The sequence below is a fragment of the Pipistrellus kuhlii genome, unplaced genomic scaffold (genome assembly GCF_014108245.1).
Source record: "Pipistrellus kuhlii isolate mPipKuh1 unplaced genomic scaffold, mPipKuh1.p scaffold_m20_p_18, whole genome shotgun sequence".
In the NCBI taxonomy this organism is placed as follows: domain Eukaryota; kingdom Metazoa; phylum Chordata; class Mammalia; order Chiroptera; family Vespertilionidae; genus Pipistrellus; species Pipistrellus kuhlii.
Window position 1 is genome coordinate 20,497,518 of NW_023425493.1, and position 26,230 is coordinate 20,523,747.

The 26,230-nt window shown below is 42.2% G+C and overlaps 1 protein-coding gene across 1 annotated transcript in view; it reads right to left on the minus strand.

Moving 5' to 3' along the window:
- PAPPA2 (pappalysin 2) overlaps positions 1 to 26,230 on the minus strand; it is a 295,333-nt gene that overhangs the window by 235,014 nt on the left and 34,089 nt on the right. The window lies entirely within an intron of this gene.

Genomic DNA, 26,230 nt, shown 5'->3' on the forward strand with positions numbered 1-26,230 from the left:
CCATATTGGCCACAAGTTCAGGTCTCACAGCCCAGGATGAGTCATCCAGGGAGGTAGCCTTCCCCACCTGCCCGAACACCTCCAGCCTGAGAGGAGCTGTCATGGGTAGTTTTCTTTTTAATATTTATAAACAGGAAAGAATTCTCCTCTCCCCCATTTGAAATGCATATATTCATTCATTAAAAGGCATTGACATTGCTGAGGTAATGGCCTGTCAACAGGTCTACAGCAGGAACTATTTCACTGCCTACAGGCCTATAAATTTTAATATCATTAAAAGGCTTATGTTTGGAATCTTTACTAATTAATATTCATGCCTTCCTCCTTCTACCTGCCATTCCCAATTTGCTGTCTTTTAAGAGATTGTATCATGGCCCAATTAATCCCACCACCAGTCACAGCAACACAGACAAGGGAAGAAAGAAGACGTGTCACTACAGCTCGAACTTCTTAATGAGAAAAGAACATTTTAATTCATGGAAATCTTCTCCTTATTCCTGAGGGAAGTTGAAGCAGAGTCTCTATAAATACAGGGACTTTGTATGAACAGTTAACCAGAAGTTGTGGATTAATTGCTCACACTGAAGTGAGTTCAATTTATTCATCTTTAAGCATTTTCATAAGTTTCATTCACAGAACAGGAACTAGGAACAGGAGGTAATAGATTTTTTTTTAATAAAAAGTAAAATGAAAGAGTCAGTGACAGGAGTCACTATTCAGTAGCTGAATGAACATGATTTAACTACTCAGGACCTTTGAGAGTCAATCAGATTTTCAGGGATAGGCACGTGGTCAGTTACTCTTCTTCACCTCTGTCATCCTTTAACCTCAAAGCTTATAAGTGGAAACTGTTTTACCTTTAAAAAAAAAAAATAGACAGAAGGAGAGGAGGGGCTGTGTTAAGTGGCGGGGGGTGGGAGGAGAATAAAGATGTTTGTAATTAAACTTTCTACAGCTTTGTGAAAGCCTGTCATGAAGGAGAGAATTAAACTTTCTCTACTTGACTTCAAAGAATACAAACAGGAATCTCAGCATTTTTATGAGACACTCAGTAACCATGGACCTTCACTTGAGGAACATGGAAAGTAAGAGAAGAAATGGGCTCTGCCCTCCTCACACAGTCTCTCTTCCTGGTCCTGGATGTCCTAACATGATGACAGCAAGTACCAGAGAGAAGTTACCACACACAGACCCACATTCAGGCTAGCTGACGTTGGCCAAGTTACTTCCCTTTGAGTCTCACCCATAAAATGGGAAAAACAGTATCTCCTTCAAATGATGGTTGGGAGAACTAAATGAGTAACAGTGCCATGTTTAGTAAATACCAATCCCAGTTGACTATCCACAGCAACCATACTATAGAACAAAGTACAAAAGGGACAACTACTCCATGTCGTAGTGAAGAACATTTTTTCAAAAGGAAGAAAGATGGAGTACAGGGAAATCACTCTCTTGATCACAAAAATGCAAAAGTGCAAAATGGAGTTTATGGTATCTGAACCTGTCTCGCCCAGTGCACTGGATATTAATAACGGAACAAAGAAAGGTTACAAAAGCAAGATAAAAATACACCAGAAGCACTGGGTTTATGCAACAGGTACGTGTAGTCTGTCCTGTTGATGAGTCACTGTCGGAGAAATCTGTTAGGGTTCAGCAGAAAGTCCTTGGACAGGCTGCAACTTAGTTGTCCTTCCACCGTGGTGAACCCCACAAGCTTGGGATTCTTTATTTTTCACAAGTCTGAGCAACCACGTCCTCCTGGATGTCATCATGTAGGGACTGGATTGCTGACCTTTGACAGTTTCTGGCTAACAAACTACTATTTGAACTTCAGGGCAGCTCAAGTGTAGGCTCCTCTGGGAAGACAATGCTATTAACCTGGTCAGAATGGTTCCAGACCCCCAAAGAATACTCCTGCCCCATTAACATTTGCAAATCACCATCTCTCTCCATGATAAGGATGATAACATTTGCTAACAGTTACTAAAGACTTTCCAAATATCAAATGCTGTGCTTAATGTTTTCTGGGCACTGTCTGAGCTAATCCTAGGAGGTGTGTATTTTTATTTTCCCCATCTTATTGATGATGAAACTAAAGTTGAAACAGATTCAGCCCATGAAGAAGGCTTTGGAGAAATGATTTTATACCTATTTTTTAAAGTCATGTTTTATCCAAATGCTATTGTTGGTGACGATTCTAAGCTGAAGAGAAACTCAGGCTAAGTCCAAATGGCTGGAAACCTGAAGGGACTTTTCTACTGGGTGTTAATTTGTTATGCTAACCCCACCTGGGTATAGGTCTGGGTGAAGGCCTATGGGACTGAGTATATCCTGCAGGCTCTTTATGGCAGTCATCCTAAAATCATGGTAATAAGCCATCCCCATCCACTCATGCTGAGATAATGTGTGTGAGAGTCCTTAGAGCACATGTGTCAAACACAAGGCCCGTGGGCCAAATCCGTCCCTCCAGGCCTTGCAATGTGGCAAGCACTGTGCTGTCATCACTGCACTCAGCTGCGTTTCCATCACAATGACAGTTTATGACTGTTCAGTAAACCATTCTGCCCGTGATTTAGGCTGGATTTTAGATTTTGGCACCTTCTCGGATTGAGTTCGACAACCCTACCTTAGAGTGAGGTGTTCTTTGGAGAAAGTTGTTACTTTGTGCTTTCCCAAGGTGCACTCCCCTAAGTCGCCTGTCTTTAAATGGAACCCTAGAAAGATGCTTGAAATGCATTCCCTTCCTCCTACAGCCATGTAACAGAGGATGCAGAGTGTAAAGAGAAGAAAGTAATTGTGAGGCTTCTGTAGCACTTCCAGGGAAGAACGTGATAGGCAGAAGAGATGGCCTTCAGCTCTCTCATTTTACCCACTTCCAGAGACAGGGAGATTGTGGAATGAGTGGCTGGCCACTGGACCAAGATAACATGGATCGTTCACAGATGAGTTAGAATGAGAACTCAGGTCTCCCAACTTTTATAGACATGCTATGATTTCTCTTCTCAGAACTTAGTCCTGTGTAGGGTGGGTTTTTTTGTTTGTTTGTTTTGTTTTTGGTGTAAGTTGTTTTTGTTGTTGTTTGTTTTGTTTTGATTTGATTTGGTTTGGTTGGTTTTTTGGATAAATGTCTCCCTTTGTGAGAAGTAGGCAGGGAGCCAGGGAGGGGGGGTAAGAGAGAAGAGGTAGGTGTTCCTGTAAAATGGCTGAAAAAAGAACCCAGAGCTTTATGGGTGGTAGCAAAAAAAAGGAAAGAGAAAAAAAATTGTATTTGAAAATTTAGAAAAATATAAGTCACAAGAGTTTATACAAAAACTATAGAATCTAAGAAAACTGAGTTAGGTCATAATCAATCATAATTTGGAAGAGGTTCAGGTCATCCCTAAATTTTGAAATTGTCAAAATGTATCAGTCTCCTACAAGATCTCTGGGGAGAGTGACAGTCTAATATACCAGGGAGCGCTGCTCCTATGACCTGGTGTGTCTGTGCTTCTTACTTGCTTTTGTTCATTTGAACAGAGGCAGAAATGTCAAGGTTCCATTATGTTTTACTGATGTCTTACAATTATTCTGATAAACTTTATTGAAGAGTAAGTTTCATAAACTAAAATGTCAATTTTAAGTAATATGCAGGAAAATGTTTCCCTGGCACAAAACATAGGAGTCTACAGTGGGAAAAATGTTACAATACATCCTTTTGTACTGCTCAAATTTTTTTCCAAGGGCACTTATTATTTTCATAATGACTTCTTAAAAATTTCTATTTCACTGTAGGTAGAGAAGACTACTAAGAATAATACATACAAGCTTACTTTGCATAACTCAACAACAAAAATTTTCCAAGAAAATATTGATCAATAATTGATCATTTCTTTTAGAATTAGTGTTTTGTATTTCTTTAGATAAATACCAAGAAGTGGAATTACTAGGTCATATGTAGTCCTCTTTTTAAAAAATTGAGAAAACATATGTACCCCTATATGCATTGCAGCATTATTTACAATTGCCAAAATATGGAAGCAACCTAAGTGTCAATTGATAGATGATTAGATAAAGAAGATGTGGTATATATACAATGGAATATTACTAGGCCATTAAAAATAAAATCTTAACCATTTGCAACAAGAGAAGGGTATTATGCTAAGTGAAATAAGTCAGAGAAAGACAAATACCACATAATATCACTCTTATGTGAAATCTGAAAACAACAAGAACAAAACAGAAACAAATTCATAGATCCAGAAGGTTGTCAGAAGGGATGAGGCTAGGTGAATAAACTGAAGAGATTAAGAAGTACAAATTGACCTGGCCAGCATGGCTCAGTGCTTGAGCATCAACTTATGAAAAAGGAGGTCATGGTTCAATTCCTAGTGAGAGCACATGCCCAGTTTGTGGGCTCGATCCCTAATAAGAGGCATGCAGGAGGCAGCAGATAAATGATTCTCTCTCATCATTGATGTTTCTCTCTCTCCCATTCCTTCCTCTTTGAAATCAATAAAAAAAATCTTAAAAAGAAAAAAGTACAAAATGGTAGTTACAAAACAGTCATGGGGATATAAAGTACAGCATAGGGAATATAGTCAACTAGAGGACCGGTGCACAAAATTCGTGCATGGGGGCGAGGATGTGTGTCCCTCAGCCCAGCCTATATCCTCTCCAATCTGGGACCTCTTGAGGGATGTCCGACTGCCCTAAGTGGGCAGTCGGACATCCCTCTCTCAATCTAGGACTGCTGGCTCCCAATTGCTCACCTACCTGCCTTCCTGATTGCCCCTAACTACTTCTGCCTACCAGCCTGATCACCCCCTAAACCACTACCCTGCCAACATGATTGATGTCTAACTGATCCCCTGCCAGCCTATTTGCCCCCAACTTCCCTCCTCTGTCTACCTGGTCACCCCTAACTGCATTCCCTGGCACATTTGATTGCCCCCAACTGCCCTCCCTTGCAGGCCTGGTCCCTCCCAACTGCCCTCCCCTGCTTGCCATCTTGTGGTGGCCATCTTGTGTCCACATAGGGGCAGGATCTTTGACCACATGGGGGCAGCCATCTTGATCTTGTGTGTTCGAGTGATGGTCAATCTGCATATTACTCTTTTATTAGATAAGATAAAGGCCTGGTGTATGGGTGGGGGCCAGCAGGTTTGCCCTGAAGGTGAGGGTTCCCTTGGGGCATGGGGCAGCCTGGGCAAGGGGCCTGTGGTGGTTTGCAGGCTGGCCATGCCTCCCGGGAACCCAAGTGGAGGCCCTGGTATCTGGGATTTATTTATCTTCTACAATTGAAACTTTGTAGCCTGGAGCAAAAGCAAGCCTTCTGCTTGCTCCGTGGAGGCAGCTATTTCTATTGGGGTTGATTCACCTTCTATAATTGAAACTTTGTAGCCTGGAGTGGAGGCCTAGGCTGCCCAGGGCAGGTGGAAAGTTTGGCTTCCTCCATCGCCCGGCACAACCATAGCCTGCTCTCTCCAGCTCTGTGGCTGCCGCCATTTTTCTTGGGATTTATCTTCTGTAATTGAAAGTTTGTACCCTTGAGTGGAGGCCTGGGTCCACCAGGGTGTGTGGAAAGCTTGGCTTCCTTCATTGCCGGGGAAACCCAAGTCTCCCTTCTGCTTTCTGTGGAAGCAGCCATCTTGGTTGGGGTTAATTTGCATACTTGCACTGATTGGTTGGTGGGCATGGCTGGTGGGTGTAGTGAAGTGATGGTTAATTTGCATATTACTCTTGTATTAGGTAGAATGATAGTATAGTATCACAGGGCTACTAGATTTATTAGGGGAACCACTTCATAAGTTATATAAATATCTAACCAACTGAAAATAATATAATAATGAATGTCAACTGGAATTAAATTATTTTTTAATTTAAAAACATAATCGCTCAGCTGGGTCTGGTGCAGCCAGGCCCGGAGCAGCAGCTGTCAGGCTGGGAGTGACCAGACCCGGAGCAGCTGGGCCGGAGCAGCCGGGTCGGGTGCGGCCAGGCCCGGAGCAGCAGCAGCCAGGTCCAGAGCAACTAGGTCGGGAGCGGCGGTGACCAGACCCGGAGCAGCTGGTTGTGGAACGAACCAGAGCAACAGAGGCCAGGCCCGAAGCAGCCAGGCCCAGAACAGCTCGCTTCTCGCCTGCCCCTGCCCCATGACGGCCTCTCAGACATGGCTGGAAACTTTTGTGGGAACTTGAGGGTCTGCTGAATCAAGTGATGAAGGCTTAGATCTGGATGTGTTGAGTTAGTATAGGTCTGGGGTGTTGATCTGTGAGTGCCTTGGGTGGGGCCTGGATGAGGCTGGTTGACCTATTTGGAAATGTCTTTTGTGTGAAATGTATCATTGGGCATGTGGTGGTATTATTGATATGAGAAAATGCTAAGTAACATTTACTATCTGAAAAGGGATTTACTATCGGGGAAAGGGAGGGAGGAAGAGACTGAACATAAACTGTGCACCTATAAATGAGGACAATGGGGGATGGGGAGGGGGTGGAGGGTGGGGTGGGAACCTGGTGGAGGGAGGAAGAAATGAGGAACCTTTGTAACAATATGAACAATAAAGATTGATTTAAAAAAAAAAACATAATCGCTCATATCACTGTATTAACCATTTCAGGTAAAGAGTAAGTATATAAGACTGGCTGAAAATACAAGTAAATTCCTTTCCATTATGTGATAGTTCAATGTATCACATGATATGCCAGACATGGACTTTCACTAATATCATTTCAATTTACAAAAAAATACTATCTGAGGCCTTCCCACTTTGTTCTAATACTCTCAAACAAATGGTTAGACTTCTTAAAGGATGGTGCAGACAGCTGGCATATCTTGAATCAAATGTTTGGAGAAAAGTGGATAATAAAGCTTGAACAGTTTTTTATTGTTTAACTAGAGGCTTGGTGCACGAAATTCGTGCACGGGGGTTGGAGGAGGTCCTCTCAGCCCAGCCTGCATTCTCTCCAATCCAGGACCCCTCAGGGGATGTCCCAACTGCCTGTTTAGGCCCAATTCCAGTTTAGGCCCAATCCAAACTGGCAGTTAGACATCTCTCTCACAATCCAGGACTACTGGCTCTTAATTGCTCACCTGCCTGCCTGCCTGACCGCCCCTAACTGACCCTCCCCACCCCACCCCCGGCTGGCCTGGTCACCTCCAACTGCCCCCCAACAGGCCTGGACACCCCACGCAGACCACTGCTCAGTCGTTTGGTCGCCCCTCACTGCCTCTCCTGCTGACCTGATAGCCCCACACAGCCTGCAGCTGAGTCATTTAGTCATCCCTAACTCCCCTGTTGGTCGCTTACACTTTTATATATATAGATAGGTCATCCCTGCTTTCCACAATGACTGTTAGTCCTGCTTATTTTTAAAAACAGTTACATCCAGACTTAACAGAGAACTTAAGCCAGAAATTATTCCTCGTACTAGTTTATGTTCATCACTTTTCACTCATTTATTCTACAAAAGATTGTCTTTTATTAGCAACCGTGAAGCTGAACCGCAGTACATTAATTTTATAAATGAGATGTTAGTGTGACTATCACAAAAAGTTCAGAGGGACACTAAAGAAATGGCATTATCATGGTGACCTGCTGTGATGGTGAGCACCCCAGAGACAATGGACCACAGAAAAACCATTAGGAAGCTCTTCTCCAGGGACCTGCTATTGTTTACTCAACCACTTAAGGGATGAGCAGGGCCACAAAGTCAAGGAAGCAATCACTCACTCTTCTCTGACTATTACAAAGAATGACATGGAGTCTCTAGGCTCTTTTACAACCATTGTACAGACATGACCTCCGGAAAGGCTTCCCCTCTCTGACTGGAAAATTACTTCAGCAAGAGAGAAAAGGTTTCACAAATGTCAAAGGGTTCAGTGGTTCATTTTCAGTTTGTTTGCTCCCCTTTTTAAGTTCTGTAGTTTTGTGTTTCATCTGTTTGTGCAGAGTTGCGGATGTAATTTGGAGGTTTGGAGAAAAGTGGCCTGAGGGATGGAGATGGGGATGATGAGGATAGGGCACCTTCCCAAGGAAGGATTTTGCAGCAATAATAAATTGTAAAACAATCTAGTAATCCTGTAACACCAAACATAGTTATTACAACACTATTATTGACTATACTTCCTATGCTGAACTTTACATCCCTGTGACTATTTTGCAACTTACTTCTTACGCCCTTCAGCTTATTCACCCAGCCTTATCCCTTCTGACAACCAGCTTGGATCTATGAATTTATTTGTTTTGTTTGTTCTTGTTGTTTCTTATAATAATCTATTATTCCTTGTTTGTTTTAATTACCATTCAAAGTAAGAGAAATATATTGTTAAGGGGAGAACTAAAAAACTAGGAAGATATTAGCAGCCACATTAAAACTAACTTTTAAGAAGTAATAATAAGTACAGCATAGGAAATTGTCAATAATATTGTCATAACTATGTATGGAACCATTTGGGTACTGAAAATATCAGGGGGAACACTTTGTAAAGTATATTTTTGTCTAACCACTATGCAATGTACCTGAAACTAATATAAAATAATTCTAAATTTAATCTGTAATTTAAAAAAAAAATTTAAGAAATAAAAAAACTCTGAAGAAGACTTTTCCATCAACTCTGGGAATTTGCTTTGCTGCTACTACTTCGGTGCTTTTAACTTTTAGATTCAGTGTGACGACAGGGTATCTAATTCTTTCCTATATATTTATAAAATATAACATTTTATGATTAACATTTGAAAATGAGTAATGTTGACAATAGCCAATTAATGCTAATCCATAGCCTTCCAGGTACTAATATACTATACTATAATATACTATAAAAGAAAACCAATTTATTCAATCTATTTGCACAGTAAAGCACATATTAGTCAATAGTCAATATTTTAGCTGAGACCAGTTTGGCTCAGTGGATAGAGCGTCGGCCTGAGGACTGAAATGTCCCGGGTTCGATTCCAGTCAAGGGCATGTACCTTGGTTGTGGGCACATCCCCAGTAAAGGGGTGTGGAAGAGGCAGCTGATCAATGATTCTCTCTCATTGATGTTTCTAACTCTCTATCCCTTTCTCTTCCTCTCTGTAAAAAATCAATAAAATATACTAAAAAAAAAAGTCAATATTTTAAATGAACTGCTTCAGGGTGATTTCTCAAGGACATATTAGGCATTTGCCAATTAATATTGCTGATGTCAACAGTAACCATGGTTTAGATTTATGCTATCGTGTACATAGGTTAGGGGAAATTTGGTATTGAGTCATTATCAAAGGTTAATTCTAGTAAAAACTGCTTATATTTGATTTATTGCATGGATACAGAATGCACCTCAAATTTAGCAGACATTCTTTAAATTCATGTTGCTGGCCAAAAGATATTTGAAATAAATATGCATAAATTGTCATTACTATTGCAAAACAATATAAAAATTACAAGTCAGGAGTTAACTCAGTAACTTAGATATGCATATAGTGACACATATTTAGAGGTATACACTTTCTTTAAAAAAAATTAACTTATGATGAAAAGTATTGGAATTAAAATATATCCAAAAATTGAATTGAATTTTTTTTGTTTTTATGTTCTTTCAAGTCTGAAGTCACTTTTGCCTTTTGTTTAGCAATATAAAAATAAACTATTTTATTCTGATTTGTCCATAAAATCATTTTTTTCTTATTTTTGAAATTTGGAGGGGAGGAATAACTGGAAAATTATACTATTTTAACTGACTTAACAAAGCTGCATAACTTTCTACATACACATGTATATCTCTAAAGGTGAACATTTTCAAAAGTGTCTATTTTCCCTTGACTTAAGTACATATATCCCTGTGCATCTAAATACACACTCATTTATCTTAGGATTCTTATTTCTAATTAAATTGCAAAGAGGTTTAAACATTTCAAAACTGGACCAGGGTGTTCTCATTTATTATTGAAAGAACATGACGATTTTCAAATACATCCATGCACACAGAGAGATACATTGCAGACTCCAATACCAGGAAATGTTGCAAGCATTTGCTCAGCTACCAGGAGCAAGGAGAGGGAGAGGAAACTACTCACAGATTCAAGAGGTTATTACTCACAAAACAAATTAAAGAGTGGGTTAGCAAACTGTCTAAGGGATGGACTGTGATAGGGCCCATGTTAGGCAAGTCCTCTTTGTAGTGTGGGTCTTCACAACCTATTCGATAATCAGGGAGGTGAGGAATCTGGAAGAGAATTGATGGAGTGAGCTGTCCACCACTGCCTCCCCTCTGCAGCTGGAAGATAAGCTGGGCTAGAAGACAAATTTGGGGAGATCACAAATAGCCCTCAGAAGCAGAGATCCGAGCAATCAAAACAACCCCGCCTTTTCTACACTAAGATCTCTTTAAGTGTACATCTCCTGGCCCAAGGATTAACTCAAAACCACTAGCTCAAAATGTGTGTGATGAATTTTTTTTCCAGCGTTTCATAATCTATAGAATAAGTCATGAGGCAGAATTTTAAACATGCAAATATTAAGTTATTATCTATTCTGGGACCTTGGCATGATTAGCCTCAAACTCTGAAATTCTAACTTTGAAATTCTAATCAATTAAACTGAACCACTATTTACTATTAACTTACTGTTTCTTGAATACAAGGATTAGTAAGACATAGTTGAAGTCAATTCATTACATAATTATTTCTCCAAAATATGTGGTCCCTACCTAATTACTGCGTACTAGAAATCAGAAAATTCATGGCCCATTCTAGTGAGAAATCCATTTCTTATCTAGCCAGATAGTCATTTGTTCTTTCACATCAGCTGTGAATCACCAAACATGCTAGGTAAGATTTTCTTGTTTGGTTGCCAGTTAGAGAGAGACCATTTAAATTAGCATAAGACTCCCTTCAGAAGCAGAAGTACATGGAGGAGACAGAAGTGATCTGAGGTTGCAGCCACCATCACCATGAGCTCCTCAACAAGCCCAACAGGGAATCCATCTAAAGGAGCTGCAGGAGTGGGAGCAGGAGGAGGAGAAGGTTAGCATGGGTCCATGTCCCCTGTTCCGGGAGGTCAAGAACAACCCCTCAATGTTCATCAACTGCTACCACATGAAGCTCCTGAGCCATGTAAAAGTATTTGACATGGTGCTGAAAAGAGTGAAGAAGGCGTGAGCAGAAGTCCCCAAAGAGCAGCAAGTGCAAGTCCAACCCATCAACAATGACCACTACATCTCCAAGGTTTTCCTACATGGGGACCAGTCATCATCACTTCCTGTAGAACCTATTCATCCCGAGCAAGAAGGGGCCTTCTCACTACAGTCATAAATCACTCCCTGTCCTGCAAAGACCTATCCTTGGTGATGCAAATAATAGTCCTGTGGTTTTTAAAAGAAAAAAAAAAGATGCAAGGAGAGAAAACTGGAAGGAGATGAAGAAGAGAGGGAGGAAAAGAAGGAAAAAGAATACACTGGCTTAACAAAAACAAAATGTGGACAGCATAGCCTTGGGAATGACTGTTACCAGTGATTTCCGTGATGCTACCTGGAATTTTTTCTTGTGATTCTTCTAATTTCCTGCATGTTGGTTTCTTTTTGACCAGCATTTCCAACAAGGATGAATGATAGCCACCTGTAGATTTAGATTTATTTCCTTATAATCTCAGAAACCAGAATTTCAAGCTCTGATATGAAAATTTTCTTAGCATCCTGGTTTGTGACAGCTGCCCACCCTGGGGTGAATCTCTATGGCCAAGATCTCATAAACAGTTAGCAACGCCCAGAGTAGAGAATGGCCAAGAGTGGTTCCCAAGGAAAAGGAGAATACTATGTCCAGGAGAAAAGAATAATGTTGTGCAAACATAAGAGAAAATGTCCAGCCTTGCCACTCAACCTATAATCTTTCCAGATTCTCAAGACACCTATGACTTAAGAGCTGGAAAGGATAATAGAAGTCCATGGTTCTAGCCTTCCACCACTGTGTTCCACTCTGAGTACTATGTATTAAAAGAAGCCTAAACAAATTCAAGATGTGTCCAAAGGAGTGTTGGCATGAGAAGCTCTACCATACAAGGTATGGCTAAAGAAACTGAAATGTACCTTACAAAAAGGAGCATCTCTTTCATGTAGACCAAGAGCATATTTACTCTGTGCTGCCTAATTCTTAGGGTCACAAATATGCCTATGGGATCCAGAAAGGTAGCATAAGGGAATAAAGTAGCTAGATGTTTAAAACACACACACACACACACACACACACACACACACACACACAATAGTGTATGTATGACAGTTAATGGCAAGCAACACTCAGCCACAGAGTGTGGAAATCCATAGGGAGTGGAGAGCTTTGGAGAACTGGAGAATTTAGATCCCATTTAAGGATGTAGTCCTTAGTCAGGTTCAGATAATGATTGCCCTGTGGGAATGTGGGTGCAATACTAGAAGATCTTTATCACTTAAAAAGAGCTAGAAAACCTATTTTTATGTGAAATCTCTCAATTTCTTCAATGTTAGTTCATTATTTTTAAAAACACCATGTGTACCAAAAAATGTGATTTTGAAAGGAAACCCCCACAGGGCCCCCATTAAAAATATTCTAGAAGGTAAAGTAGAACCAGTTTTATGATATAGTATGCAATAACTAGAACTCTCCCATCATGAGGTAGTAGATGCTTTGCCAGGATCTGGATGTAGGAAAGTAGAATCTGATGATCATTATTAAAGAACTAGAGGCCCGGCGAAGCCAGTTTGGCTCAGTGGTAGAGCGTCGGTCTGTGGACTGAAAGGTCTCAGGTTTGATTCCGGTCAAGGGCATGTACATTGGTTGTGGGCACATCCCCGGTAAGGGGTGTGCAGGAGACAGCTGGTTGATGTTTCTCTCTCATCGACATTTCTAGCTCTCTATCTCTCTCCCTTCCTCTCTGTAATAAAAAATCAAAAAAATATATTTTTTTTTTTAAAAAAAGAACTAGAGGCCTAGTGAATGAAATTTGTGCATAGGGTTGGGGGGGTGGGGGGTGTCTCTCTCAGCCCAGCCTACACCCTCTCCAATCTGGTATCCCTCTCACAATCCAGGACTGCTGGCTCCCAACTGCTCGCTGTCTGCCTTCCTGATTGCTCCTAACCACTTCTGCCTGCTAGGCAGATCACCTACTAACTACCCCCTGCCAGCCTGATGGATGCCTAACTTCTCCCCTGCCAGCCTGTTTGCCCCTAACTGCCCTCCCCTGCAGGCCTAGTCACCCCTAACCGCCCTCCCCTGTAGGCCTGTGCCCCCCAACTGTTCTCCCCTGAAGGCCTGGGTCTCCCTCAACTGCCCTTCTCTGCAGTCCCGGTCACCCTCAACTTCCCTCCTCGGCTGGCCTAGTCACCCCTAATTGCCCTTCCTTGCAGGCCTGGTCCCTCCCAACTGCCCTCCCCTACTGGCCTGATTGCCCACAACTGCCTTCCCTTGCAGGCTTGGTCCTTCCCAACTGCCCTCCCCTGCTTGCCATCTTGTGTACACATAGGGGCAGGATCTTTGACCACATGGGGGCAGCCATCTTGTGTGTTGGAGTGATGGTCAATCTGCTAGATAGAATAGAGGCTTGGTGTATGGGTGAGGGCCAGCTGGTTGTCCCGGATCAGGGTGGGGGTTCCCTTGGGGCATGGGGAAGCCTGGGCGAAGGGCCTGTGGTGGTTCGCAGGCTGGCCACGACCCCTGGCAACCCAAGCAGAGGTCCTGGTATCTGGGATTTATCTTCTACAATTGAAACTTTGTAGCCTGGAGCAGAGCCAAGCCTTCTGCTCACTCCATGGAGGCAGCCATTTTTGTTGGGATTTATTTATCTATTATCAGTGAAATTTTGTAGCATTGAGTGGAGGCTTAGGCCAGCAAGAGCAGGTGGAAAGCTTGGCTTCCTCCATTGCTGGGGAAACCCAAGCCTCCCTCCGGCTCTCTGTGGCCACAGCCATCTTGGTTGGGTTTATTTGCATATTTGCTCCTGATTGGCTGGTGGGTGTGGCTTGTGGGTGTGGTGGAGGTACAGTCAATTTGCATGTTACTCTTTTATTAGATAGGCTATTGTGGAAATTAATTTTGCATTTAGTGGTCTGAATAGCCCATAACAAGTCTAAAAATTGACTCTGATGTTGTTGAAATGAGCTCAGAAAATGTTCTTCTCTGAGAGTCTAAACAAGGAAAAGACATTTGAGGACTATATAATCAACCTTGGATTCGAACATGTTGCTGAAAGAGACAATGGAGAAGCCAATACAGTACAATATTCCTAAGTGCAGGCAAGAACACACTGAAGATATATATATGTCACATGTCCTGGCAATGGGATAGAATTTTTTTTTTTTTAATTCTCACCCAAGGATATGTTTATTGATTTTTAGAGAGAGGAGAATGAGGAGAGAGAAACATTGATTGGTTACCTCCCATTCATGCCCCAACTGGAATTTTAACATGAAATCTAGGTATATACAATGAGTAGGAATCAAACCCACAAACTTCTTTTTTAATATATATTTTATTGATTTCAGAGAGGAAGGGGGAAGGGTAGAGAGATAGAAACATCAATGATTGGCTGCCTCCTGCACATCCCCTACTAGGGGGATTGAGCCCACAACCCAGGCATGTACCCTTGGCCAGAATTGAACCTGGGACCGACCCTTCAGTCCACAGGCCAATGCTCTATCCACTGAGCCAAACCAGCTAGGGCCAAACCCACAAACTTTGGTGTTCAGGACAGCATTCCAACCAACTAAGCCACTCTGCCAGGGCAATGGAATTGAATTTTAATGGACATAAATCCAAATCTCTGTCTAGTTACCAAAAAAGAAAAAAGTTTCCTGGCCCTGTGACATGTTTTAGGATGTTTGGAATGAGGAGAGTGTGGCTTTGGGGGTTACGTGGTCTGGATTCTTGGCCCTGGTCTGTTACACTCTCCAAAAAACGTGAGTGATTTAGCATCATATCAAATTCAATATTGCAAAGATAGTGCCCCCTCACTTCCTTTCTTCTCCTGCTCCCTTTCTTGGTGTCCCCATGCCAAGGGAAGCAGCAAAATCTGACACCTCCCTGTATTCCAATGACCTATCATTTGCCCACTATCACAAGGGCAACATCTCTGACATACATCATGAGCAATGGTCTAAGGAGGAAGTTTGTTTTCCTGGTATAGGAGAACAAAGTAAGAAATTTCCACTTAAAACAAAAGATAATAAAGTCCCCAATTAAGAAAGCAGGTAGCTATTAAGTTTCTTAATGTCTGTATTGTTTCCTCATCTATAAACTAGTAAACCTGCATACAGGGTATGGTGAGGCTTAAATAACTTAATGCATGGAAGGCAGTGCCTGACACATTGTTAGTTCTGCCTGTCTGTGGACTATCAAAATTATTTCATCTTATAAAACCCATTTGCCCCATAGATAGTTGCAAGGCTGCCTCCTCTGTCCCTGGCACTGTACTGGGCACTGAAATATGTGGAGCATTTCCTAAATCAGGAGTCTGATTGGGCCGGCAGTGCATTCTCAAGTACAAGAACTCAACAGTAAGGTAGAAGAAGTAGGGGCAAGCCTCCATGTCCTATCTAATTAAATGTATTTAGCAGAAACTGCACTGAGCATGCTTCAAGGACAGGTCACCCATAATCTGTGAAATTTGCAGTCAGGTGGCTTTTGTCATATCTACATTAAATTTGCATCTGGCTTAGATTTCTGTATTAGATAATGCTTCTAATTTGTGTTTTGGGTTACGGCCCAGCTCCCAGTACATGGAGACCGGGTTACGAATGAGGAGGCCCTGTTATCAGAAGGCTGGGTGGGATAGAGTTTTGATGTGAGTGTGCCTGGAGTGCCAGTTTTATTCATCCACAGCCCAGGCCAAAATCTGCCCTCAGTTATGCATGCACAGCTTTCACTGACGTCAGTTAAGAACTGTGCTCATGTACCAGGAAGCAGAAATTTGGCTGTTTGATTTTAATAGAGTTAAATGCCAAAAATTTTGCTGATGCAGGTTGCAAATTTAAAGCAATCTCATCTTTGCACAGGCCATGTAAGTAAGGAGTCCTGGATTCTCAAACCTAACTTGGAAGCCCTGAATGCTACTGTGCCTAGGAGTTGTGTGTGGCCTCCCACTGCAGTAAGACCTTTAAGTATGATTCCAAGATTGCGTCTGTGGCTTCAGAGAAAATCCCCACACACAGCCCCAATTCACTGTCAGCTGCAGGGCTCCATCCCTGGTCTGGGCTTTAACAACGATGCTGAAATCAGTCAGTGGTGCCAAACAGACTCCACTCCCCGCCTTAGATGACTGAAGAATTATATAATGAAATTAGGGTCTCAGCACTCTTAGCATATTCAGCCCGTTTCAGTCTAATTTATGTTCAGGCACATCCAAAGCTTTGTTTTAATATTTGTGTGGTTTTTTAAATTTTAATTTAATTTCATGCAATGATGTTAACAATTGGATCTCCCAGACCTGAGCATCTGGTAGTAAGTTTGAGTGGTGAAACACAATTCAACAGAAATATTAAGCCAGGCCAATGACAAAACACACACACACACACACACACACACACACACACACACACACACACACACACAAAACCTTAGCTAAAGAACCTCAATGTTTTTGGTTCCTTGAACTAGCTATTTCGAGTTGTTTTCTGCATTGGGTCCAGAGAAGCAGGTTTTCTCTTGAATTCTTATTTAGAACTTAGGAGGATGTATGCCTAAGTGTGTCTCCCTTGCCCGAGTTTCCTCGTGGAAGACATGGCTTAGGAAAGCCGTCTTGACCCACTTGTCATTTCTCACTCTCTTTTTCAGGGAAAGTGTGTCTTACACAAACAGTAAATTAGGGAGCAAGAACAAAACATATCTAAGCTCTCTCTCTCTCTGGGATCTTCCTGTCTGTAGAAAGCATCATTCTGCTCTGCTCTCGTGCTGTAAAAATTTGTCCCCAAGAAGGAGGCAGCATTGCCTATGACTGAGGATGGCATCTGTTCCATTCAGGAGATGTGTATTCATAAGCCCATAATACCTAAACCACATTCTACCATGACTTCAGGTACAACAGAGCTGCCACCTTGGTACCTGCCGTCTTTACATCTTAATGAAAGGGGGGAGAGGATTGATGGACAAGCGACATGAAGTTATTAACTAATGTCTGGAATTGATCAATTAAAAACTAACAGACTAAGAGAATTACTTAGGAATAGGGAAGCAAATATCAAGGGGGAAAGGAGCTTGAAAATCAAACTGATGGGGTATGGGAGAGGGTGATATGGGATATGGCAAGAGGCCACTGTCCTCACTGACCCTCAAGATTCAACCTTGTATTGATATGTGGAGAATGATTCATGGTTTTACTTTTAATATATAAGAGTAGGAGAGACATTAATACATCTTCTCCAGTGTTTTCCAAATGGAAAGTCACAATTGGTTAGTATATCATGAAATCTAGTTATTGAATTGTGACCAGCATTATGAAATAATTAGATCAGAGGACGTAGCTGGATTATAATATAAAACATATTTTATTGTGTATTATAATAAAAAATGTTTGTAATCTATTCAGTTTCTCCAACATCCTACCTAACCCTCAATTAGTGTTCTCAATCATAACACCCATTTTATCTACTAAGCTAAGTGGTTCTAAATGAGAGTATGTAGATGACTATGGTATAAATACCATGAGGTTCAAACCAAATATAATGTATTGATTATATTATGATTATTATTGATAAATATCTGCACTAGGTGACCTTGAACCTTGTACAGCTCTTCTACATGAAAGCAGCCACAGTACCAGACCCACCCCACACTAGAACATGTCTAGTTCTGCCACTTTGTCATGGAAACTTCGCTAAATCATGTTATTGCTCTGATCTTAACTTTCCTCCTTCAATAAGATAGGATGGAACCAAGCAGAAAGTCAAAAGTCTAACTGCAGTGAGAAAAAGTCTGAGGATATGTGCACTTCTAAGAAGCTACTGAGGCCACAGAGAGTGTGGGCCAGAGCCCCAGATCAATAGGCTGATCAGTAGCACCTTCAGGCTAAAGGGAAGGATAATAGCTATCAGAGACTTTAGCATTTGTTATATAGTCTGGGAACCAAATTTAGCTCTGCCCCTGACTGACTATACAACCTGAGGTAAATTATTCAACCTGCCTAGATCTCAGGATAGTATCATTATTGTCACCATCATCTGAAAAAAATCATTTTTGTTTTACATTCTGGAAGCACAGAGGAAAAGAAGTTTATCCTTCTCACTGGAGCACCTGCCATGCCACTGAAGAGACAGAAAAGCTTCCTGAGTTGAGAGCACAGAGAGGAGAAAAGACTCAATCTGAGCCAGCTTCACAGGCATCTAAACATCACCTGTGTATGGCACCAGCAAGACCTGTAGCTCGAGCTCTACCACGCATGGCCTGTGAGCACCACTGACTCACCCTCTCATGTTAAGACACACTTCTCATTCTCAAGTCTCACATCTTGCTAGTTCTGGTCTCACACATATGATCCCCTGGCATTTTCACTCAGGGTTCCATGCTTATTGTTTAAGAGGGTCCTGTGGACTTCCAACCACACAGTTGCCCAGAATAAAAGAGCTTGGGGTCAGCTGCATTTGACAAGTGCTGAATTTTGGGATAGAAGACCTCGGCTCATGGTCTAGTTCTGCTACTTTGTCGTGGAAACTTCGCTAAATCATGTCATTGCTCTGATCTTAACTTTCCTCCTTCAATAAGATAGGATGGAACCAAGCAGAAAGTCAAAAGTCTAACTGCAATGAGAAAAAATCTGGGGATATGTGCACTTTCCAAGACAGAATGATGTTAATGGGAGCAAAACAAATAACCTCTGCAACATATTTCATTTCCAAATGTTTTAAGTAAATAAAAATAATAGTAAATATTGTTCTTGGCCCTGACCAGGTAGCTTGATTGGTTTAGAGTGTCAACCCAATTCACCAAGGTTGTGGGTTTGATCTCCAGTCAGGACACATATAAGGAACAACCAATAAATGCATAAATAAGTGAAACAACAAATTTCTTTCTCTTCTCTCTCTCTCTCTCTCTCTCTCTCTCTCTCTCTCTCTCTCTCTCTCTTTTTCCCACTATCCCCCCGTCTCTCTCAAATCAATAAATAAAAAAATACTATTCTTTTTTATGATGATCTTTACTGTGTACATATATTTAAAAAAAAAACACCTTGGTTTTTTTCAAGTATACTTCTTATTGATTCACATAACTTGTTTTGACATTCATCACCTGTCACCATCTGGTTCCACCTGCATTTTTACTTCATTTTCCTTCATTCCTCCTATTCTGCTCATCCACGGCTGTGGTCACACTCAGCCTTGCCATTTTCCTAAACACGTCAGACATGTTCTAATTCCTTGTTTTTATTCATGCAAAGGTCTTCCTCTCTCCCCTAATTTCACACCTGCATCCAAGCTCAGCCCTGATATCACCTGATCTGGAAAGACAGCTCCCAACTCATCCCCAACCAATACTAATTTTTACCACTTAACGATTCCCATAGCACTCCATCCACAGGGATAGTGTAGGGTAGTGGTCGGCAAACTGCGGCTCTGTTGACTAATGAGTTTTCCAGCCACTGACCTAGACTCTCAATTCCAATAATTACTGGCTGTTGTTGTTCCTTGAGATTAAGCCCCTATCCAATGGTCGGCAAACTTATTAGTTAACAGTGCAGCAAATCGCGGCTCACAAGCCGCATGTGGCTCGAGAGTGCAGTTTGCCAACTACTGGTGTAGGGCAAACCATAGGATATCATCATAGTCCTATTTTTTCCCATTAGACCAACAGATCCTTTTCCCTGTTTGAAGCTCCAGCCTTTCCATAGCACCTGGCACTCGGGCAGCAGATAGTCAAAGTCTGATGAAAGAACAAACTTATATAGACTCCTCCAGATTTATAGCCTTTGACAAGGTTATGGAAGAAATCTGCAATCCTTCTCCTTCAGGCAGCAAAGCCAGTTAGTGGCCCAGCACTTCTGAGTCACAGGCAGAGCAAGCACTTGTGATCTCATTGTGAACCAAGTGTCAGGCTGAGCTGACCAGCATATGGTCACCAGACATTGTGCAGTAAGTAGGACAGTCTTGAGTTTGGCTTAAGATGCATGGTAACAACAACAACAACAAAAATCCCTATTGGGGTATGTTGGGATTGTTGGGCTCCAGCTAGACTGTGGAGTGACAGCAAGGAGAGAGAGAGAGGTCAGGTGTACTGGGCCCTTCCAACCTTCCTGTCCCATCATGGTGCAGGGCCTTCTCTAAGGAGTATTTGCACTGAGGGAGCCAGCTTACTCCTGATGGCCACACTGACTACTCTGAGTTCTGGTCACCATAGAAAAACATGAACACAGAGCAATCTGCTTTCCCAGCCCCATCACAATGCACAATGATAGAAGATGAAAACAGAACAGGGAGGAAGGATGAGCCTGAAGAACTGAACCTTTGGATCTCCTTGGACCAAGTAGACACAGCTGCACTGGACTTTATTAACACCATGTTTGAACAACCATGTTCCATCCACAAATGCAGAAATAATTGGTAATATCTACCAAGGGCTTACTATGGAGTTTACACCAAGTTAGCTACTTTACATCTCAACCATATGTAAAGTATATAGGGTTATCATCCCAATTATTCAAGTGATAAAACTGAACCTCAGAGAATTAGGTACTGGTCCAAGACAACAGCTACTCAGTGGCAAGCCAAGATTCACACTCAAATCCAACCTCAAAGTCACTCCTTTGCCCTCTCCATCACAATTCTGTTTTCAGATATTTTAATCCTATTTTCCGAATTTTAACCACATTTTTCTTCTATAGGTATTTCTAAGCTAATTTTATGGAAAGGCTAGAGATTCAAACATGGATAGAAGGAGGAACAGTATGGCTTTCAAGGGTGTGGCAATATAATGGGGGGAAATTATATAAGCAAACATATATCTGTGTATATCTGAATGTATTTACATATCTATATCCATCTCCCTCTAGCTCTCTCTGTAGGGGAGATAGAGATAGAGATAGAGATAGAGATAGAGATAGAGATAGAGATAGAGATAGAGATAGAGATAGAGATAGATAGAGATAGAGATAGAGATAGAGATAGAGAGATGTATGTATATATGCATATATGTATACATACATATATGTATATATATCCTATATATCAGTGGTCGGCAAACTGTGGCTCACAAGCCACACGCAGCTCTTTGGCTCCTTGAGTGTGATTCTTCCACAAAATACCATGGCCTGGATGAGTCTACTTTGAAGAAGTGGCGTTAGAAGTTTAAAAAATTTGGCTCTCAAAAGAAATTTCAATCGTTGTACTGTTGACTAATGAGTTTGCCAACCACTGTCCTATATAATAAAAGGCTAATATATAAATCGACCAAAAGGTGGAACAACTGGTCACTATGTTGGGCACTGACCACCAGCTCAATGAAGGAGCTGCCACCTAGTGGTCAGTGCTCTCCCACAGGGGGAACACCACTCAGCCAGAAGCCAGGCTCATGGCTAGCAAGTGGGATGTCCACCTGATGGGGGACATTCGCCTGATGGTGAGAAGTGGGCTTAAGCTGGCAGGCGGACATCCCCCGAGGGGTTTCAGATTGCGAGAGGGTGCAGACAGGGCTGAGGGACAACTCCTGCTGCCAATGCCCGAATGCCGTGTACCAGGCCTCTAGGATGGATGGATGGATGGATGGATGGATAGATAGGGATAGATAAAATCTCCAACCCTCATTATACTCCACATTTTTATTCATACACTATAGGCGAAAGTCCCTAAGAAATAATAGTCTATGATTATCCAACCAACTCTACCAGTCATTCTCTTATTTTAAATAACAGGTAAGAAGTCTATAAAAGTTTAGTTACTCTAGAAAATAAGAATGACCTGGGCCTATTTCTATCCACACAGGACTTTTGGAGAAAAAAACAGTATCAAAAACAAAGGCAAGAACAGAATAATAACATGAGGGTTTCATATCTCTGAAGATACGTTTGCTATTCACCCTTATAATAGGATTTGAAAGCAGCCCTTTCCATTTTTTCTGTTCACCGCCTATAATCCCAGCTAGGATTCCCACATTGACCTTGCTGGTTGAGTTGAATTTAGAAGAGGTCTCAACACCAGTATTCCAATTTTAAATCTTGAGCCTGAATACTACTTATTCTTGACCCTAAACACTTTTTTTTTTTACCATAACCTGTCCCCTTTACCGTCTCTCTTTTGTTATTTACAAATATATCTGACCCCCTAGTTGACTCCACATCCCTTTGAAAGCAAGAACCACTTTTATTTATCTCTGGCCACACCCAGTCCCAGCCCAGGCCTTTACACATAATCATTTTATATACTAAAAGCCTAATATGCAAATCAACCAAAACCAGAATGACCCATCAGCAGAGGGTGAGACCAGAGAGTGTGTGGCACCAGACCAGCCAAGGCAGGTGCCAGTGGGCAAAGGAAGAGGATGGCAATGGGGAAGGGGGTGCACGGCATTGACTGGAGGTGGTAGAGGGTAGGGCCAGCTGCTCACCAGCTGGTGCCATCCCCCAATTGCCCTGCCAGTCACCTCCCACAGAATGAGGTCAGACTGCAGCTTAGGCCCATTCTCCATGCCATCAGTCGGACAACCCCCAAGGGCTCCTGGTCTGGAAGAAGGTGCAGGCCGGACTCAGTGAGAGCCTCCCTTCCCCAAGTGCACAAATTTTTGTGCACCAGGCCTCTATAACTCACTAAATGCTTATTAAACTAAACCAATAAACTTCTGGAGAATGGCCCCAGCCTAACCAGTTTGTCATGTGTAGGACAGACAGGCCATGCTTTTACTGTGAATACTGACCCCAGCCCTGCCATCTACTTGGCTTGCCAATTTCTTATATCTTCGTGCACTTTTGTCCAAAATTGGGATTACAGGCACTGGAGAAATAATGAAATTTTAAAATAATAATAAAAGCTCTTCGGGCATTTAGCTCCTCTAGGGTTTCTCATAACTAGATTACTAGTCATGGTTTAGAACTTGTCAAGGTGAGATGTAACAGTGATGTGAACTAGGAAAGTAGCAGTGGAGAGGTCCAGTTGTAGATACTTCCATATACAGAACCAACATCATTTGCTGAGAGGTTAAATATGGAGAGTAAAAGAAAGAGAAGTTGACTCCAATGTTATAGCCTGAGCAACTCAAGAGTGGAGTTGTCATTTGCTGAGAATAGGTTTGGGTTTTGTCCCATTTTTTGAGGACTGGGTTCAGAGATTCAGAAGCCCTCACCTCATTCGTCTGCAGAGACCAGCTGCAGCCCACACCCTCCAGCTTTTACCACTGGCCTGTAGCACATTTCTTCACTATGGCCAGACTTTGTGTTCCTGGAGCAACCATGCCTCTCTCCAAGAGCTCCCAACTCATCTGGGAAGTGTTTCTACATTTGTTTCTTCTTTATCCCTTAGAGCTCTCTTTTACTCCTTCTACTAGTTATTTGCTAGTGTATAAAGCTGTACACTAGTGTATACGTATGTACATTGTATAAAATTAGACACTAGTATAAAACAACTCTGTGTACTATAATTTTTCTGTCTGTGTCTGGGTGTTTTAAAATTTCAGAACTTAAATCATCCAATGAAATATTCATGGGGATCTAAAGTAGTGAGCAAGCTAACGGCTTTCTTATGGGAATATCAATATTCTTGGAGCCAGTTTTAATCCAATATTCAGAAAGCTTCTTTTCCCCCCCTTCATCACTTTGGGTTCAGACTTATTTTCAGAAACGCTCCACCCTTTTAAAACTCAGCAAGATAGATGGTGACAGGTGGGCCAAGGGCAGAGAACTATGACAAGAAGGCAGCACTGTGGAGTGTAGGTGCAGGTTGGTGATGAGGAGAGGTGCTCTCCCAACATAGTCACAGGTACCGCCAGGGGAGAGGCTTGGTGTGGGCACCCTAGGAAGGTGAAGAATGTGTGCACAGTTGTGTGACTGATTTTTGATTTTCATATGGCCTATGATTTCAGGTGTATACGTAGGATTTTCCTTCCTGGCAAGAGCAAAGGGAGGGGTGTAGAGAAGGAGAGGGGAGTGGGAGGTCCTCACCAGTGTCATGGAAAAAAATTACTGCTGGAGAAAGAATATACGGGCGCCCCTCAAGAGTATAAAAAGAGGTGCGGGATGAGCGTCTACAAAACACCTCGCCCAGCAGATAGCTGGTGTGCTACACAGTGACCCCTTCTCCACCGGGCTCCTCAAGCCTGTCTACCTCCACTCCCACCCACTGCCTGCCTGCCCTTAAGGTGGGGTAGAATTCTACATTTTCCTTTTCCCTTCTAAGCCTCTCAGTTCAAACTGCCAAAAAAGGGGCCAGTTGGGATGGTGGTTTCCTGATGTGGGTACCTGTCCCTCAGGACTGGAATAAGGCCTGCCAACTCATTCCAGGTCTGCCTGCCTGAAAACCATGAAGCAGTCTTCTCCCCAGGGCTGGTCTGTGTTACTGAGGCTTATGCAGAGCTGCCCTTTCGAGTGCCCCAGGAGCTGGGGAAGGCAGAGAGACTGGTGCCCAGAGCAGTACTGCCAAGCCAAGCTGGGAACTGAGGAGGCCCAGTTACAGGCATGGTCAAGAGAGCTAGGTGTGGGCAGAACGACCGGGGGAGAGGGCTGCTCTCCACACACACACACTCTCCCACCAGCTGGCTTCTCTCCAGCAAGAGTTAGTGAGCAGCAGTGTTCAACACTACACCTCAAAGGGTGTCAGTCCGCTGGAAACCCTACCTTGTGGCCAGGAGGAGGAGGAGGAGAGGGGCCCCTAGCCACCGGCACTTCACTGGGTATTTCTCTTCCGAAGGCTAAGTCTTCAAATTCAGACTTGAGAAAATACTATTTGTTTGTTTTTTAACTTTCTGTGCTTTAAGATTGATGTGCTGTGAATTTGGGGAAGAAAGTAACGGCAATTTCACAAATTAAGTCATACTGTATCTTGCATGCTGAGGCTTCCCTACCATAGGGCTTGAAACAGGGAAGCGTCTAGATTCAATGCCAGGACCAAGGTATTTGGATTCTTTCGAGAAGTTTGAACCATATTAGGTACTGAGTAACACAGGCTAATCAACAGTGAAAAGTGCAAGGACACTCCCTTATTCATGATGTTTCTCTGAATCAGCTGACTCAGCAAACGCCTATGAAAACCCCAGAGAGTCCTCAAGCCCACTAACCTTGAACAACATCACCTCCTCTCTAACACTTCTCCCTCTCTAATTATATCTAAGTAAGGGGGTGCTATTTCTTAGAGACATCTGCTTGTTAGTGTGGAATACTCAGAGTCTGCTGTAGAATTGTCACAACTACGAAGGCCAAAGAATCACCACTTCCTTTCTTGTAAGTCTTTAACAGTACTTAAGAAATGCTACTCCCTAACATCCACCCACCACAACCCTCACAAGAAAAAACTGGGTCCAAAAGAAATGGATCTAATGTTGCCTTATACTCTCACAGAACGTGGCTCTGTGCTTTAGTTTATATGCTGAGTGACCTTGGAAAAATTACTTCACCTATCTGTGCCTTAGTTTCCTCATCTTCAAAATAGAGATAATAATAGTAGCTATCTTTTCAATCATTTAACTTGCCTGGTGAGATTTTTAGAAATTAAATATGTATGGGCAATTTCCCCGCCCATCCTTCCCTCCCGGTTCTCACCTTGGAGGGTCCCTAATGACAGGAACTTCTCTAGCCAGGGCTATTCCTGAGTATTAGTAGTACAAAGTGACAGCACACAGGGTTTTTGCTGCTTACTAAAAGAGGTAACCATCTCTCTCCGGTGTAGATCTTCCTCCTAAAAGGATGCACTGAGGCCAGTAACAACTGATGTTGGGCCAAGAGCAGAGAATCTGGGCTTTTCATTTTCAGTAACACTCCATTAAAAACTCCTCACCTGTACTAGGCTTCTGGTTTTTGTGGGCCAAGTCATACCCACACACACACATATGTAATCATTCATTCATTCAACAAATATTTATTGAGCATCTACTGTGTGCCAGCCTGGAGTTAATGACAAGCGTGGCTATTTCACCATGGGAAACCTGTTGCACATGTCTCAGATGAGCCATGTGCCCAGAAACAGTTTCATGGCATAACATTCATGGATTTTGTTTACTGTGTAAATTCATTATGTTTTAGTTTCAATATTTTAGAAAAGAAAAGAAAAAATTCTCTTAAGATCACCAACCAAAAATAACAACTATGTTTACATATATTTTCCTCTCATTTTTAATAAGCAG